Here is a 17,291-nt window from a genome sequence, read left to right as displayed (position 1 = left end):
TAAAGGTTTAGGAGATATTGTTTATGAAGACCCCTTGGGGTTTGGCATTCTGTGATGTTAGAGGATATGAGACACTTCCAGTAGCTGAGTACTCTCTTTATAAAGGGTCCCATTCCATTTCCCCAGCACAGAGAGATGCATAACAAATTTTCTCAGTTCTAGACTGTCTTATACAGAGAGGTGAAAATTCATTTTGTTATAAAGAAAATTAAGAAAACTTGATTTGTAAAGGAGGCATGGATTTCATCTTTTCATCGTAGGCTTGCTGTAGAATTCTCTGGGACCTGAATGATGCTTTCATTTATTCGATATATCTTGAGTGGATAATTGTGCTAGGCTCTGGGCCAGGGACTGGGGCTTAAAGAGGTGAATAAAACTTGATCCCTGACCTTAAGGAGCCCACATACTTGTGGGAGACAAATTCTTACAAACAAACGTAATCTTTAGAATCAGGAGAGAATATTCATAGGACAGTGATAAAAATTACCAAGTACTTTATGTGCATTCTCTCTTCAAGTCCTCTCAACTATGATACCTATTTCATAGGTGAGATAGATAAGGAAACTAAGGCTCTGAGAGGTCAGAGACTTTCCCAAGGTCATTATCATTGTGGAGAGTGAATTAAGTGGGATAGACTTTAGGCACTGGGACCCAAGTGAAGAAATCATTGCAAAGGTCTAGGTAGGTAATGGTGTGGGTTTGAACTCAGCAGAGGCCGTGGGCATGATGGATAGGACAAGCCTCAATATGCTGTCTTGTCTGTGTTTCCCTTTTAAAGGATTCCTGCTACAAGTCTCTTCCACATAAATGATCACATTGATACAGACTGTTATTTATGGGATCAAGAATAGATGCTTAACATTTGCAATGACATGGATGAACCTAGAGGACATTATGCTAAGTGAAGTAGGCCAGACACAGAGAACAAGTGCTACATGATACTGCTTATAAGAGGAACTTAAAACAGTGAAACTGAGAGAAGCAGAGAGGTAGAATGGTGGTTGCCAGGAGTTTGGTGGAAGGGAAAATGGAGAGGTATTAGCCAAAGCGTACAAAGATTTAATAATGCAAGATGAGTAAGTCTTAGAGATCTCCTGTACAGCATAGTGTCTATAGTTAATAATACTGTATTGTATACTTAAAAATTTGCTAGGAGAGTATATCTAGGTTAGGTGTTCTTATCATACACACAAATAATAATAAGGAGCGTGAGAGAACACTTTCCAAAGTGATGGGTATGTTTATGGCATACATTGTGGTGGTAGTTTTACGGATGTGTACTTATCTCCAAATTCATCAAGTTGCATACATTAAATATAGACAGTTTTTTTTATGTCAGTCATAACTCAGTAAAGTAGTTTAAAAAAAAGGGTGCTTAATCTAAGAATAGCCCATCTATAGACTTTATTAGTGGCTACTGGGATAGCCTCGCACAGCTTTGTGCAGTGGCAGTATTGTAGCCAATGAGGTTTATCCGAGGCGCGATTATTGCTAATTGGGATAGTCCCGCACAAAGCCCATGGCCAGAGAGGGTGGTTGAACAATTAGATCTTGTGACTTGAGGTATTTGAACCTGAGAAACAGAGAAAAAGTTAAGTACTCTGAAGCCAGAGTGAAAGTTGAGAGAACATAGAACGAAGCAGAACAGTACGGGTGTGACCAATAAACTCCTAACGGCACAATACCTTGGTCTCTAGAGTCGTATTGGATCCTGAATGAACTTCAAGTTACCCAAGCAAGTTCTGATCACTTCCAGCCTTGCTGTTTGGCCAAATCTCCATGGTCAATATTCTCATCATCTTTACTCCTAGATGTTATCCCCCCCAATCCTCTTTGCCTGAAGTAACCCAAATTATATTCTGTTCCTTGCAACCAAAACAGCTCATCTAAAGTTGAGGTTGAGAGTAGGAACCAAATTTGGGAAATTTTCCTGAGGAAAAAAGCTGATGGAATTTGATGACCAATTTTAATCATTATTATTTTTAAAACCTAAAACTATTGGAAGAGAGAAGGCCACTACATTTTACCACAAACCACACAAAAACAAATCTGACACATGAGGTTTCAAACCATTCAGAGTCTGAATTTCCAGCAAAATTAGGAAGACAATAGACTAAAGAAATATCAGAGGATATAACAACCAGGAGCAACATAAAATGGAAAATGCATCACACGAAATTAAAAGAACTGTTGGGATGGTTTGGAGAAACCACAATTGAACTCTGCAGGAGCCTGCCTTTGTTTCTCTACCTTAACATGTATTTGTTACTGCAGATTAATAGCCTCCATTCGGGGAAGAAATGGCCCTGGATCATTGTTCCATTTTAGGAACCACAGGTGTTGTTGTACACATTTTGTTCATAACCTCAGGGGCGAGTGAAAGACGAAACCTAACCAAGGAAACAGCGACCGTGGACCAGAATGAGCTTTGCCAATATCTCCTTCCTAACCATTCCTGTACAATCAGACCCATAGTTTCATGATAATGGGCATGAAGTTCCACTGTCTACATGGAATGCCAGTTTTAAATAAGAGTGAGGACATGAGTGTGCGTGTGTGCATGTGCAAAAGAATTAAGAGAAAGTTTAACGTGACTAATCTACCCAGGTCTTGCATATTAATAGCCTTCAGAATTCAACTCATTGAAGGGGCCACTAGTTTTGAAGAATGTAGATTAATAAGCCTCCTTGCTTAAAAAATGAGCTTCAATATTTGTGCGAATCATAGAGTCAAAAGAAAAAATCGATGGGCTATCGACTACTGGGGATGATCACATTCATTTTGCCCTTTGTGGTTGGTGAAATCCATGCTGCAATTACAGAGACAGGCTGGCAGCAAAGAGCCTCAGTCCGGCTTTCAGCTCCACATTAATCCAAAACTCCCCATTTTAATGCAGATATAGATTGCCACGAGTCAATAGCTGACTACTTGAATTGTGAAGTAGCAGCTCCACGCGGCTCTGGCAGGCTGAGCTTACAGTATTTGGGAATTTCAAAGCTTTGCTGTGTGAACCAGCATAGCAAAGGCTCAAGGGGAGGTGCGGTTGTGCTGATGCTGTTGAAAAGATCTGTCTTTGGGATCTAAAACACAGATTATAGCAAATTCAAGGTGGGCGGGTCATAGAATCATAGGGTTGTAGAGCTGGAAAGGTCGCCTGGTCTAGCTCTTTCCTTAAGGATGAGGAAATTGAGGTCCTTAGAGGTTAACTAACTTGCATGTGGTTACACAGCTAGTCAGCAGAGGATCCTGTACCAGAAAAAGAGATGTGTCCTCCTGGGCTTTCCGCTACTCTACATAGGTTATAAAAAAAAAAATCAAAATTTGCTTTACTTACTAGATCGCACATGTGTGTGCATGCAATGGGTGCATCATGGGATAGGTTTTATTTAACCTAATTTTAGTATTCAACGATCCATGAAATGGGGTACTGACGAAATCCATCTTATCACTGGGAGTGTGTATGCAGCAACGCCAACATAAAAAATGGTTACAACTGAGGGGAAGGCGAGATCCTGTGTTTGAGGCATTAAATGGGTTTAAAAAAAATGCTTTGTAAGTAGTAAGGCACTATATCCACGGTAGAGTTAAGGGTTATTTTAAGGCACAGCTTTTTTGGGGTAGATTTCTATTTCACGCAGTACTTAGATTGTTACTCATAGCAAACTAGACTGTGAGTGCATTGAGAATGAGGACTAGAGTCTTCTATCTCTATCTATCACTAGCAAATAGCATAGTGCTTGGCACATAGCAGATGCTCAATTAATATTTGCTCATGTTGACTGTTGTATATCTAAACCCATATAATAAGCCCTTGCTTTCAAAGGGTGGTCTGTGGTCCAGCAGCATTGACATTGTCTGGGAGTGTGTTAGAAATGCAGAATCTCAGGCCCCGTGCCAGACCTACTGAAGCAGAATTTTAAGAAGATCCCAGGTGCTTAGCAGGCTCATGAAAGTTAGAGACACTTTGCAATAAGCTATGCTGAACCTAGTTTCTAAGCATGAACACCCTATTACAATGAGTTTAGGTGTAGAGTCTGAACATGAGGTGACAACTGCAAGTGGTCAAAAGTATCCCTAAATGAATGGCCCTAAAATCATCCACACACCACGAGAGGACGGGTCGTGTGTGTGTGTGTGCGTGCGTGTGTATGTATGCGTGTGTTGTCCTTTAGTCAACTGAAGGAATAGTGGGTTTACATCTCCCGTCTCTTTCCTAATAGGAGCATGTTTTCAAGCAGAATGGCACCACTTAGATAATGATTTCTCTCTCCCTAACTTATATAATATAATTTGAGTTAAAGGCACTCAAGATGAGACTCCACTGTCCAGGGACAATCTTCCTTTTAAGTACGGTGGTGTGCTTCTTAGTATTATGACCTGAATACATCCGCCCAGTTGAGCATGTTCAGTTATAACAACTAGTCACATTGAAATCCAGGGTTTTCACCCAGTTATGCTGCATTTACTGGAGAATTATAGCTATAAAATCTTCTTTCAATTGAAATTTTGAAACAAGGTGATGGGGCATGAATCATCAGTCTCTCTCTCATAATGCCTTTAATACCAGTGGGCTTTGTGGGTTATTTATGGCCTGAGTGGCTCACTGGATGCCACACATATCTCGAGAGAGGCAGAGAGTGGCCTTGGCCTGAGGAGCTTTGACTCTGAATCACATGCTCCTTTTCTAAGTATCTGTGGGACCTGAGCTGATGCCTGAATGAACAAACCTGGGCTCCAGCAAAGAGCTTTGTCTTTGACTTTTCTGTCTTCTTTCATGATTCTGCAACAGAAAATCCAATTTGAGCTGAGGCTGAGCCCAGATCTACATAGGGAAAAAGTGTCTCCCTGCCCTGTTCCAGCCCTGGGTCATCTTCCACTGTGTTGGTGTTGGCTTCATGACCTCTGCTGAAATATTTTGAGAAGGCAGGTACATGGTTGATGGAGTGGGAGTCGCCTGTCTCAGCAATGGGATGGTCAGAATTCAGCCACTTAAAAGGGATATCCTAACAGCAACCACCTTACTTTTACCAGCTTTAAAATGAACTCCAAGATTCTCTGGGCTTCCATGGAGAGACGATAGTTTGCCCTGCAGAGAAGGCACTGGAAGGATTGATTAGGAATAAAAGGGGTTCTCCAAAGTTACGTCTGATCTCTGCAGCTGCTGCCCCCACATTTCATCCCTGTCTTGGTCCTCCATCCCTGACCCGCTCTCTGAGGTGCCTTTTCATTTTGCAGGCTCAGTCACTTTGTAAAGTCTCCCTCTTGTCTTCCCTTTTCGTACCTGCCTTTTTAATTCTCTAATAAAAGATTTGTGCAGACCGGGATGAGCATGCTCAGTAGTCACAGGCAAGTTGTATTTGTAAGGGGGTAGCTGCAGCTATATCTCTCTATTGTGTTTCTGTTGTTCACATGAGAATAATTCACCAGATAAGCTGGAAACCTCTTGCCTTATGACAGAACAGATCCATTCAAACCCAACAAGTTACCAGAACACATAGTCAGGCAGCCTAGCTTGGCTTCGAAGAAAACCACTTCTGTTCCCACTGGTTCTGACCAGTTCACCTCAATGGCTTGCTTTTAGACACCAGTGTATATCCTAAAAAAAGGATAAAAATTGGAGTTGGCTTCCATGTGCTGGCTTTTAACCAACCATGACTATGTGAGCAGGCATCCTGCTTTAGGGAAATGATTTGCCCCGAGCGAAGTTTGGATATCTTTTTGATTGAAGTAAAGGCAATGCTACATAATGACATAGCCACATCAACTTTCTTGGCTGTTGTTCCTATAAATAAGATCAATATCAATGTCATTATTTGTCTCCTTTTCTACATACCACTCTCGTAAAATTATGGTTAAAAAGCAAGTTGTTTAAGATGGAGATATGAGTCTGTTATTTAACTCTTCTAATCCCAAATTTCCATGAAAATGGCCCAAGGAATCTAAAAATGGTGGTGTGTTTGTTAATACCAGCATTGGAAGTAAGGGAAAGGCTGGAAACTTTAAGAAATGTCTTCACGCCATGCTGGTATTACTGGATTGGGGGGAAATATAATTAATCTGCAATTGGTCTGGGAAACAACTAGAAGGAACCCTCCAGTAGATGCCACTGGAACATGCATCTCTGAATGACAGGAGCTTCAGTTGAAGGCTGGCCTTGAAGCAGTGGTTAGGGGTCTTGATCTTAAGAGCATCTTAGGGAAGGTGTGATGTCCTGGGATCCAAATGGAGCAGAGATACTGTGGACTGGACCGTGTATATTCAGTTCTATTTGTTCCTGCTCGGGTGGGAAGCAAGCAGTGGCACTTCTTGAAGGCTCCAGTGAAGGTGGGCATGCCAGTGTAGAGCAGGGAGCTTATATTAATGACCTTCAACGGGGCTGGCCTGGTGGCTGAGTGGTTAAGTTCACGTGCTTTGCTTTGGTGGCCCAGCATTAGCTAGTTTGGATCCTGGGTGTGGACATGGCACCGCTCATCAAGCCACACTGGGGCAGCATCCCACATAGCACAACCAGAAGGATCTACAACTGGAATATATAACTATGTACTAGGGGGCTTTGGGGAGAAGAAGAAGAAGAAGAAGGAGAAGGAGAAGGAGGAGGAGGAGGAGGGGGAGAAGGAGAAGAAGAAGATTGGCAACTGGTGTTAGCTCAGGTGCCAATCTTTAAGAAGAAAAACCTTCAAGCCGCCTCGACAAAGAGGACCCTTGGACCTATTGGTGGAGTATAGCTCTCTGTCTCCTTTCTGGACTGGCAACTGGACTGCTGATCTAGCAAAGTAAAAGAAAAGGATTTCTAAAGTTTTCCCTCATTCCTTCATCTGGGTCTGAGACATGCAAGTAGAAGCCAGCAGTCTCTCTGCTAGACTCTGTTTCATTTCCATTTCCATCTGAAAATATGAATTTGGACCCTCAGCTCATACCATACACAAAAATTAACTCAAAATGAATCATAGACTTAAAAGTAAAAGTTGAAACAATAAAACTTTTGGAAGAAAACATAGAGTAAAATCTTTGAGACTTTGAGGTAGGCAAAGATTTCTTAGCTATGATGCTGAAAGCACTGTCCATGAAAGAAAATATTGATAAAGTGGGCCTCATTAAATTAAAAACTATTGCTCTTCAAAAGACACCATTAAGAAAATGAAAAGACAAGCAATAAACTAGGAGAAAATGTTTTCAAAACACATCTAATGTAGTACCTGTATCCAAAATTTACAAAGAACTCTTAGAACTCAATAATAAGAAGACAAACCACCCAAACAGAAATGGGCAAAAGATATGAACAGATATTTCACCAAAGAAGATATATGAATGCATAATAAGCACATGGAAGACTGCCCTGCTGGACTGGTGGTTAAGATTCGGTGTTCTCACTGCTGTGGCCTGAGTTCATTTCCTGTCAGTGAACCACACTGCCCAACTGTCAGTTGTCATACTCTGATGGCTCCATGTTGCTGTGATGCTGAATGGTATGCCGTCGCTATTCCAAATACTAGTAGGGTCACCCATGGGGGACAGGTTTCAGCAGAGCTTCCAGTCTAAGAAAAACTAGAAAGAAGGACCTAGCCAACCACTTCTGAAAAAATTGGCCATGAAAACCCTATGAATATCATTGGATCATCATCTGATATAGCTCTGATATAGCACTGGAAGGTGAGAGGATGGTGCAAAACAGGTTGGTCAAAGTTCTGCTCTGCTGTACACTGGGTCGCTAGGAGTCGGAATCAACTGAATGGCACTAACAGTAACAATAAGTACATGAGAAGGTGGACTTATCATTAATCATTAGACAAATGGTTCACACCCACTAGAGTGTCTATAATAAATAAGAAGAGATTAACAAATGTTAGTTAGGTTGTGGAGAAATAGGAACCCTTAAACATTATTTGTGGGAATGTAAAATATGCATATACTTTTTCTTTTTGAGGAAGACTAGCCCTTAGCAAACATCCATGCCCATCTTCCTCTATTTTATATGTGGAACGCCTGCCATATCAAGCATGGATTGATAAGTGGTGTGAAGGTCCATGCCTGAGATCCGAACTGGTGAACCCCAGGCCGCTGAAGTGGAGTGCACAAACTCAATGGCTATGCCACCAGGCTGGCCCCAAAATGATGCATACACTTTGAAAACTGCTTGTTTTTTTCTTAAAAAGTTAAACATAAAGCTACCATATGGCTCAGTAGTTTTACTCCTAGTAAAATTAAGAGAATATACTCAAGAGAAATGAAAACATATGTCCATACAAAGACTTGCACAGGAATGTTCATAGCAACATTGCTGGATAAGAACCCAACATTGAAAACAACCTAAATGTCCACCAGCTGGTGAATGTTTAAACTGAATATAGAATACCCATGCCATGGAATACTACTCAGTAATAAAAAATGAATAGACTACTGACAAATGCTACCTCATGGATGAAAAGCAAAACTTTTATGCTAAGTGAAAGAAGCCAGCCACGAGAAACCATGTATTATATGTTTCTGTTTACATGAAAAGGCAAATTTGTAGAGACAGAAAGTACATTAGTGGTTGCCTGGGTCTGGGGGTGGGAATGAGTATTAGCTGTAAATGGGCATGAGAAATTTTATTGGGGGAATGAAAATGTTCTAAAACTGATATATGGTGATGGTTCCATCACTGAAGAGTTACTAAAAATCACCGAATTATATAGCTAAGTGGATGAATTTTATAATACGTAAAAAATACCTCAATAAAACAATTTTAAACTGTTTTACTATGGGTAGGTGGAGAGAGAGGGGACATGGAGTGCTGGGTCTGGGCAGTGATAGACCTTAGAACCACCTTGGAAAGTGGCTGCATCTGTAAGAGCAAGGAATAAATGAAGAAAATCCAACATCCACAAACTCTTTGATTTAAAATAACTCTTACTTCTTGATAAAATCTCACCAAGTAAATGTATGCAAGACCTCAGAAGTGACAAAATGATGGCAAATCTCAGAAGTGTGTTTTGAATCCACCTAAAATTTAGAACCAAGATTACATGGCTGTGAAAATTATGATGTCTGAACATGATACCAAGATTATAAATTATGGACAAAACACAATTAAGTGGGGACAGTAACAGAGCCTAACTCTTACTATTGTTGTGAGGATTAAAAGAGTGAATCTGCAGACAGCCTTTGGAGTAGTTGTTGGCACATAGGATGTCCTCAATAACTGTTAGCTGTTGTTTTTCTTTGGAGAAGAGAACCTAGAGTGTAGTATAAAGAACATTAGTCTGGAGGTCTGGCTTCTGGACCCAGCTCTGCCAATCATTAGCTGGGCAACCTTGGGGAAACCATTTCTCTTTCCTGGGTTGTAGCTTCATCTTGTAAAACAAAAAGAATGGAGTAAATGATCCCAAAGGACCCTCCTGAATCAGTCACTGTGTAAATTTATGATCAGGATAGTTAGTATAGTTAGCTGATTAAAAGAAATTCATGTTGAAAAATGATTGATTTAAATTATCTTGATTGTGTTTATTACCCCCAATAATGGATGTCCCAGAATAATTGTTCCTCCTTATTTATTTTGACAGCATAAAACTTGGCTTAAAAACAGGTATTTTTCTTTCTTAGTTCCTTTTATCCTTCCTTAACCTCCATCAGATTTTTTCTGACTTGTTCACTTCATGTTCTGATCTTCTGAATTAGGATGAAATTTTGTTACTCTACACCTGTCTCTTTCCAACGATTTACAACCAATCCACCACTTTAAACAATCCCCGATTGGAATACAGAGATCCTCATAAACCCTGCCTTCTTACAGTGTGTACATGGGACCTCAATCTGTAGATTTTCATTACTCCTTGTTGTGATTTTTTTTTTATTATTAGTTTTTAACAAAACAGAAGGATGAAGAGAAAATTGTTATCACCCCCTCAGGCATTTCTTAGTTACGGGAATGGAAGTTTAACTCTTGGTGGAGACTCCATGGGAATTTGAAATAGTTTCACTATTTATCCAAACTACTTGCTATCGAAAAAGGTAACCTTTGCCACTGATTTAATAACAGTTGTTCAACTCAATTATGTAAACACTTGGCACTTTTGATTCTTCGGGAGTATTATTGAATTTTAAAAATGCCCTTTAGCATATTAAGGATAAAATTTATCCTGTCTGCCTATCTAGAAGCATAATAAAATACAAAGGTAAGAAATGTTGAAAAAAGTCTTATATTTGAGATATGCACACAACCTAATTTTCACCTTCAGTTATCAATTGCATGTAAGTGTGTAAAATAATTTTCACCTTCAGTTATCAATTGCATGTAAGTGTGTAAAATAATCAATTTAGCCAAAGTCAAGTTTGCTAAGCTATTGCATACTTTGGCTATAGTACCTGGTATTTGTAAAATTTTCTATATGTTGTTTTAATGTCTGGGAGTACACTTCACAGGAGTGAATTAAACACCCACTGTGGTTACCTGACACTCGGTAAACTGGGGCATCTGTTCTTGAGATAAAGATATTGACGTCCTTTAGTCCAAATAAGGAGAGGAGGGCCAAAGCACATGGTTCATTATCTGTAATTTTTCCCACAAAAATATTAACTTTTAAATGGAAAGAATACACTTATATACTTAGAATTGCTGCATAAACAAAGTTCCAAAAATGCAAACTCCTTTGTATAAATTTATACCCGATCATTTTTTCACTATATAGAGCTAGTATGGTTTTAGGTAGTTTTCCACCACTGCTGAAGGAGGGCCATCCAGTTTGTTTCCAATGGCCAGGAATGACCTCCGTTCCTCCTCCTTGTTCTCGAGGACTCAAACTGTCTTAATTCTTCTTCCGTAAGCCTTGACATTAGGGCAGCCTTAGGGAAGAGAAATGAAGAGCAATTTGGGTGGTCTCTCTTTTTCAATGACTTTAAATTGCCTTTCTCAAAACACACCTGGCTTACACTGGCTGGCTTTTTTCCTTTGCTACCTTGGTCTGAATTTACCCACTCTTGTTTCCTGATGCCTGATTTCTTTGTTTCACAATCTGGAATCTTAAAGGGACTGGACATTATTGTTATTATTATTATGGGAATTTATAAAGTCACAATGTAGGTGTGCACTTGACTATGCAGGAATGTTTCTTTTAACTTTGTTGATATTCTAAGCCATGAGGACATATGTTAAATTGTGAAATCCTCTTGGATTTAACTTTTAATTTTCTTTCTTGTGACTTTTAAATTAGTGGTTCCCAATAGGCTTGTATAACAGAATTAGGTATGCAGATTTAAAAAAATACAAATGGTAAGACAGTCCCATAGTAGTACTGAATTGGAAACTCTGGGGTGAGGCTGTGCCTTGAGGATACAGCCCTAACATGACAAATGAATTTGGCTAATTAAATTCTTCTTTTGTTTTTATGTATAATTTTAACATTTCCTGCTCTCTTTTTTTCCCTCCCCAAAGCGCCAGTGCATAGTTGTATTTCCTAGTTGTAAGTTGTTCTAGTTCTTCTATGTGAGCCACCACCACAGCATGGCAACCGACAGATGGGTGGTGTGGTTCCACAACTGGGGAGTGAACCTGGGCCAGTGAAGTGGTGAGTGCCAAACTTTAACCACTAGGCATGAGGGCTGGCTGAAAGACCAATTAAATTCTTGCTGTTGGGAATGTGATCCAGAAAATACGGACACTGAGGCAGAGCTACCATAAATATTATTGAAATAAGGGATTTATCGTAGGAATGGGACCTTACACAAGTGTGGGAGGAACTGGGAAGGTGAAGTCTGGAAGGAGAAGTTGGAGAGTCAGAGAAACTGTCACTAAGCAGTCCACCTGAAGCACTGGTGAAGGCAGACAAGCCAAGGCTTGCAGGGAAATCAGAGAGAGGAAGTCCGTCTTGCTGTAGAGTGGGCTGTGCAGGGGAAGTTTGTGGAGAGGTCTACGGAAAGGCGACTCTGGGGAAGCTGTGAGTCCTCAGCCAAGTTCCTGGTAATGGGACACTCTGGGACTGCTGTTGGTCAGCAGCACCAGCAGCTGGGAAGATGTGTTGGATTTGTTGCAGAGGAGAGCAAGAACACGCTGGATTGCACCAGGCGCCTCTGCATGATGTCTGACTGTGATGAGCCTCCAAGAGTAACGGCTTCTACTGCACTTTTTCCTTCCAAATCTTACTCAGACCTACACAGGGAAGGAAGTTCTGAGAAGTGTAGCTCCCAGCCTTAGCAAAGTTGATATCATGCAATGTAGCACAGTGGTCACATACCAAAGCTGTGAGGGAGCAAGAACTATTGGAAAGAAGAGGAACCGGGCCAACAGAGAGAGGGGAATGCATCATATTTATGAAGAAGCAGAGGATCGTGTTCCCAACGAGAGATGGCAAGAATGGCTTGTCCTCAGAGCCACCTTGGTTCTCAACAACTTGTCAGTTTCAGACTGTATATCCTTAGAGTTAATCTCCCTTTTTCTGAAGTATTTGAGTGCAGTATCTTGCAATCAAAAGAGCCTATTTCTCTAAAACATTTCCCCAAAATAAAATTGGATAAGCAGTAAGTGGCTTTTAATTAGTTACTCAAAAATTTGTCCTAATTGGCAAGAAACTGTATAGTCAGCGTCTAGTAGGACCTATGTTTGTATATTGTTAGTATTCAAAAAACGTTTGCAGAATGAATAAACAAATGGATGAATGCATGAATATAGGCCTCGGGGTGCTCTGTCAATTTTTATACCCAGGTCAGTAAAACTGTGTATGAGAACTTAATGCTTTAGATCCTCCATCAAGCTAAGCAGGTGTCGTGAGTCGATTTGTCAGGAACAGTAATTAACTTTGTCCAGTCTCCTTTGGTATTCCTTGGTGTCCAGTGTCATGCTTTAGTTAGGAATGCTTAGCAGAGTTAGGCGAGCTATGTGGGGCCCCAGAACATTCTGAAGATTGTGGGCAGAAATGGTAGTTAAATCTAAGGCATTAGTTTCATTACTAATTATTTAATATTACTTATTATTTAATATTAACTTGGAATAGTTGAGCTAATCAATTCTAGAGGCTTTGTCTGGAACATTTTAAAGTTTTAAATGGCTTATCAAAGCCTTTTGTTGAGATGGTCTTTTTTTTTGAGGAAGATTAGCCCTGAGCTAACATCTGCTGCCAATCCTCCTCTTTTTGCTGAGGAAGACTGGCCCTGAGCTAACATCTGTGCCCACCTTCCTGTACTTTATATGTGGCATGCCTGCCACAGCATGGCTTGCCAAGCGGAGCCATGTCCGCACCGAGGATCCGAACCGGAGAACCCCGGGCCGCCGAAGTGGAACGTGCGAACTTAACCGCTGCACCACAGGGCTGGCCCGGAGATGGCCTTTTAACTAGGATGAACCATTTTGTTAATGTGAAATTTTACTGCTTAATTGGGGGTTTAGAATGTGAACCCATGTGAGCAAAACACCCACTTTTAGGTGCACATTTTACATATTACCTGAAAGGAATAGACTTTGAGCCTGTGTATTTCACATCTTCCCCTTTATTATTCTGGTATGGTGGAGGGTGAGAGGAATGAGAAACACCCCTGCCTGGAATGGTGTGGAGAAAGATCTTCCAGTTTCCCTTTCTTCATCGAAACCATGGCGAAGGCTGGCTGGACTCGTAGAGAAATGTGATCCCAAATATAAGGGTGAAATAAAAATCGATTCAAGTCTTCAGTGTTAAAAACTAAACTTTGAGGTCATAAGCAAGACCAAGTTTTCTCGTCTCACTCAGCTCTTGGCCTGGGAGCACAATAGTGCATGGTTTGTAAAGAGTCATATTGGACTATATGTGTTGAGGCTGATGAAGGGAATCTACCAAGAAAATTTCAGATTCTACTCTGCATGGTGTATATTCTTTCCAGAGAAAATTCTTAAAATGCCTTCTCTGAATTTTTCCTTGAACTTGGATGGGTCTTCAAACAATTAAAAGTGCTTTAAAATTGCTTTCATAAATATTGACTCATTTGGATCTTACACAATTAAAATATAAAGGACATTTAATTGTAATTATTTTTCTCAAAATTAAGCAAACAAAAGTTTACAAACGTTCAATCAATCACAAAATTCCCTTGTGAGTACAACAAATTCATGCAGCCGTTTTATGTCCTTTTCATTTTTCCTCCCTCCAATTCAGGGTTTGTATCTTATATCATAGTTGTCTATTCCAAGAATAACGGAGAAAGGCCAGAGAGACAAGGATAAGATTTAAGGATTCCAGAGGTGATGTGTCTCCAAAGGTTTTTCTCAGGTGAAGCAAGAGTTGGCCTCCATGGGATGGGGCTGGAATTGGAGGAATGGATATCCTGGATCTCTTAATTTCTTCTTATTTTACTTCTTCACTTTCCTCTTTATTCTGGAGGTCTTTTCTTTGCCAGATTCACCACGGCTTGCTAATTTTTCTCCTAGGGCGAGGTGTCTCATATGGGACATAATATTGCAGATGTGACAATGCAGAAACCAGAGGAACTGTGAGCAACTGTGTGATGTATCTCTTGCAATTCTAAATATGCATTAGCCATTTAAAAATTTTTTCTATGCAAAGTAATGGCCCACATTGCACTTACAGTTACCCTGGTTCTTGGAAGGGATATTTTTCAAGCAGAGAAAAGACTGTGCAAAGGCTTGTGTGTGAAAGTTCATGGCATGTTCAGGGAGCACTATGGTTACTGCATTGACGGAATTGACAATTGCTTTTGTTTTGTTACAGATTTGTTGAGTATATATAATATGAATATTTGTTGAATATGTCTAAAATGTCTTCATCAATATCAATGACAAAAATCTTGATTATAATAGAGCCAAGGACATGGCCTAGGCCCCATGCCTATCATTAAAGATTCCTTTCCTGGTTGATTTTGATTTTAATCAACACTTTGAGAAAAGACGTTTGTACAGATTTAAGTTGTCCTACCTATACAATCGTAATCCCTAACCTGTTTATCTTTCACAGGATGTATAAAAATCCATCATATATTATACTAAAATCAAGATAATAATACCCGATACCTATTCATGGCCCAGTATTTCCACTCCTAGGTATTTATCCAAGAGAAATGAAAAAATGTCCATGAAAAGACTTGTACAAGAATGTTCATGGAAGTTTTACTCAAAATAGCCCCAAACTGGAAACAACCCATGAGTCCATTAATTAGAGAAGGGATAAACAAAATATGGCATATGGATACAATGGAATACTACTCAGCCATAAAAAGGAACAAACTACTGATATGTGCAACACGAATGAATCTCAAAAATATACTGAATGAAGTCTTATACAAAAGAGAACCTACTGTATGATTCTGTTCTAGAACAGTTGAAAATAAACTCTGGTGCAGAAAATCAGAAAAGTAACTGCCTCTGGGAGTGGGTAGAATCAGGTACTGACTGGAAAGGGGTGCAAGGAACTTTCTGGGATGATGCTCCTGTTCTCTATCTTGATAGTGGTTTGGGTTAGATATGTGTATGTGTGAACCATATACCTGTGTATGTGTAACCAGCAGCCTGATCAGGAAATGGAAGATTACAGTGTATATGAAGCACCTCCTTGCTCTTGCTTGAAGTTACTACCTCCCAAGGTAAACACTGTCCTGATTTTCTAACACGATCAAAGTCAGACTTGCCTCTTTTTGAATTTCGTAGTGCCTGACAAGTAATGGATGTGGCAATATTAGATCTCTTCTCCTGGCTCTTTCTTCTTCCCAGTCACAACAACTGGAGAAGATATTGCAATACTTATTGCGTCAATGGTTTAATGAAGCAAGTTCTGTCTGCATGACAAAAAGTGAACAATCCAGCTCACTGACAAACTGATCTTCCACATATCTCAGTCTTTGAGCTGTAGCTAAAATAGCTATATACCTGATTGAAATGTCCATTCTCCATTCAGATATTTAGACTTTGGTTAGACACTGACTCAATGAGGCACATGTGTGCAAAAGCGTTCCAAACTGAGCAAATACAGAGAAATATTATCCTTTGGAACCCATTTGATCCCCTTTTTTTAACCCAAGAAAACATAAATGCAACAATAGATCAATTTGACTGTAAATATTATCTAAGTATGTCCTTTAAAAGCCAAAGGAATGTCAGATACAATTTATTTTCCACCATGCAAGCTGAGACATTAAGTGGCAATTCTACTTCCATTAGCTAAATCTGGCAAATATGCAACTGTTTAAAGGCATTGTCGATAGCCATTGCACAATTAAGTATTTGTACTGATGCCTTATTAAATTACCCTTTTCAAGTAGGCATAATAAACTAGGAGTTCACTGTACAGATTTTCATGGGGAAAGTCAGATCAGTATGGGATTTATTTAGAGGGAATTTAGTGCACTGAGTAATGAAGTAAATGTCATATGTTTTGACCAAATAAATCTTAATTTCCCTAGAAAAATTTTTTTAGGGTCAAGAAACAGCAAAATAAAAATTTCTGCAAATATAACTATGATTTATAATGTTATCAAAATGATTTTATAATTGTGATTGTCTTTTTAATAAAAAAATCTATTTTGTTTTTAACTGACAGCATTGCCCTACACAGGGATTTCTAATCTTCCTGTAAAAAACTGATATTTCTCCCAAACTTAAGATCCCTACAAGGGCTGGATGATAAGTGTGTGAGTGGGGAGGAAGGTGATAGAGACAGAATTAGGAAAAGGAGGCTATGGGGGAGATGGTTAAGCAACAAGCTAAAGAAGGCTTTGAGATCCCCTGAGGGATCCTAACCTTCTGGATGGACCCTTCTGCATCTTGTCTTCAGAGTGATGATAACTAGCAAATTCTCTATTTATTAACACATTGGTGTTTTTCTTTTTCTTTAGTCATTGCATGTGGTTCTTGTCATGTAATTTTTAATCAATGATTATGTCTTTCTGGGTCTGCTACCACATTAGTTTCTATATAAAAATAATTTACTCCCATTTCTCTCCCTCCTCATCCACTCACCAAACTTTAAAAATGTTTTGTTCTTCATTGGCCTTTAACTGAGTCTGTCAAATACCAAATTTTCTAGCACAATGGTTTGTTTATAGAAAACACTTAGTGATTATTTCTAATTAAATCTGAATGAAATAAGTGAATTTTTGGATTCTTTTAAAATATTAGATGATGATATAGTGTATAACAACTATTTAGATACATGGCTAAACTTTTGTAGGTTTCATCTGGCTGTATGATGTTACATAAGGACAGTTCTCTGTGCCTTTCCTGTTGCTAAAATTGTCAAGAAGAACATTTTCACTTTCTAGTTTGCCATAATGTAAAACATAATTTTGGGAATAGTTTCTCTAAAGGAACATTTCTGCAAGATAAATCATATTTGGGATAT

The 17,291-nt window shown here is 39.4% G+C and overlaps 1 pseudogene; it reads left to right on the top strand.

Annotated features, from left to right (window-relative positions):
• The first annotated feature begins 1,434 nt into the window (after positions 1 to 1,434).
• On the top strand, positions 1,435 to 1,499 carry LOC139078618 (U4 spliceosomal RNA; annotated as a pseudogene).
• The last annotated feature ends 15,792 nt before the right edge of the window (positions 1,500 to 17,291 follow it).

Source organism: Equus przewalskii, chromosome 1 (genome assembly GCF_037783145.1).
Source record: "Equus przewalskii isolate Varuska chromosome 1, EquPr2, whole genome shotgun sequence".
Taxonomy (NCBI): Eukaryota; Metazoa; Chordata; class Mammalia; order Perissodactyla; family Equidae; genus Equus; species Equus przewalskii.
The sequence above is the reverse complement of the archived record's forward strand: the minus strand, read 5'-3'. Positions and strand labels throughout refer to the sequence as shown.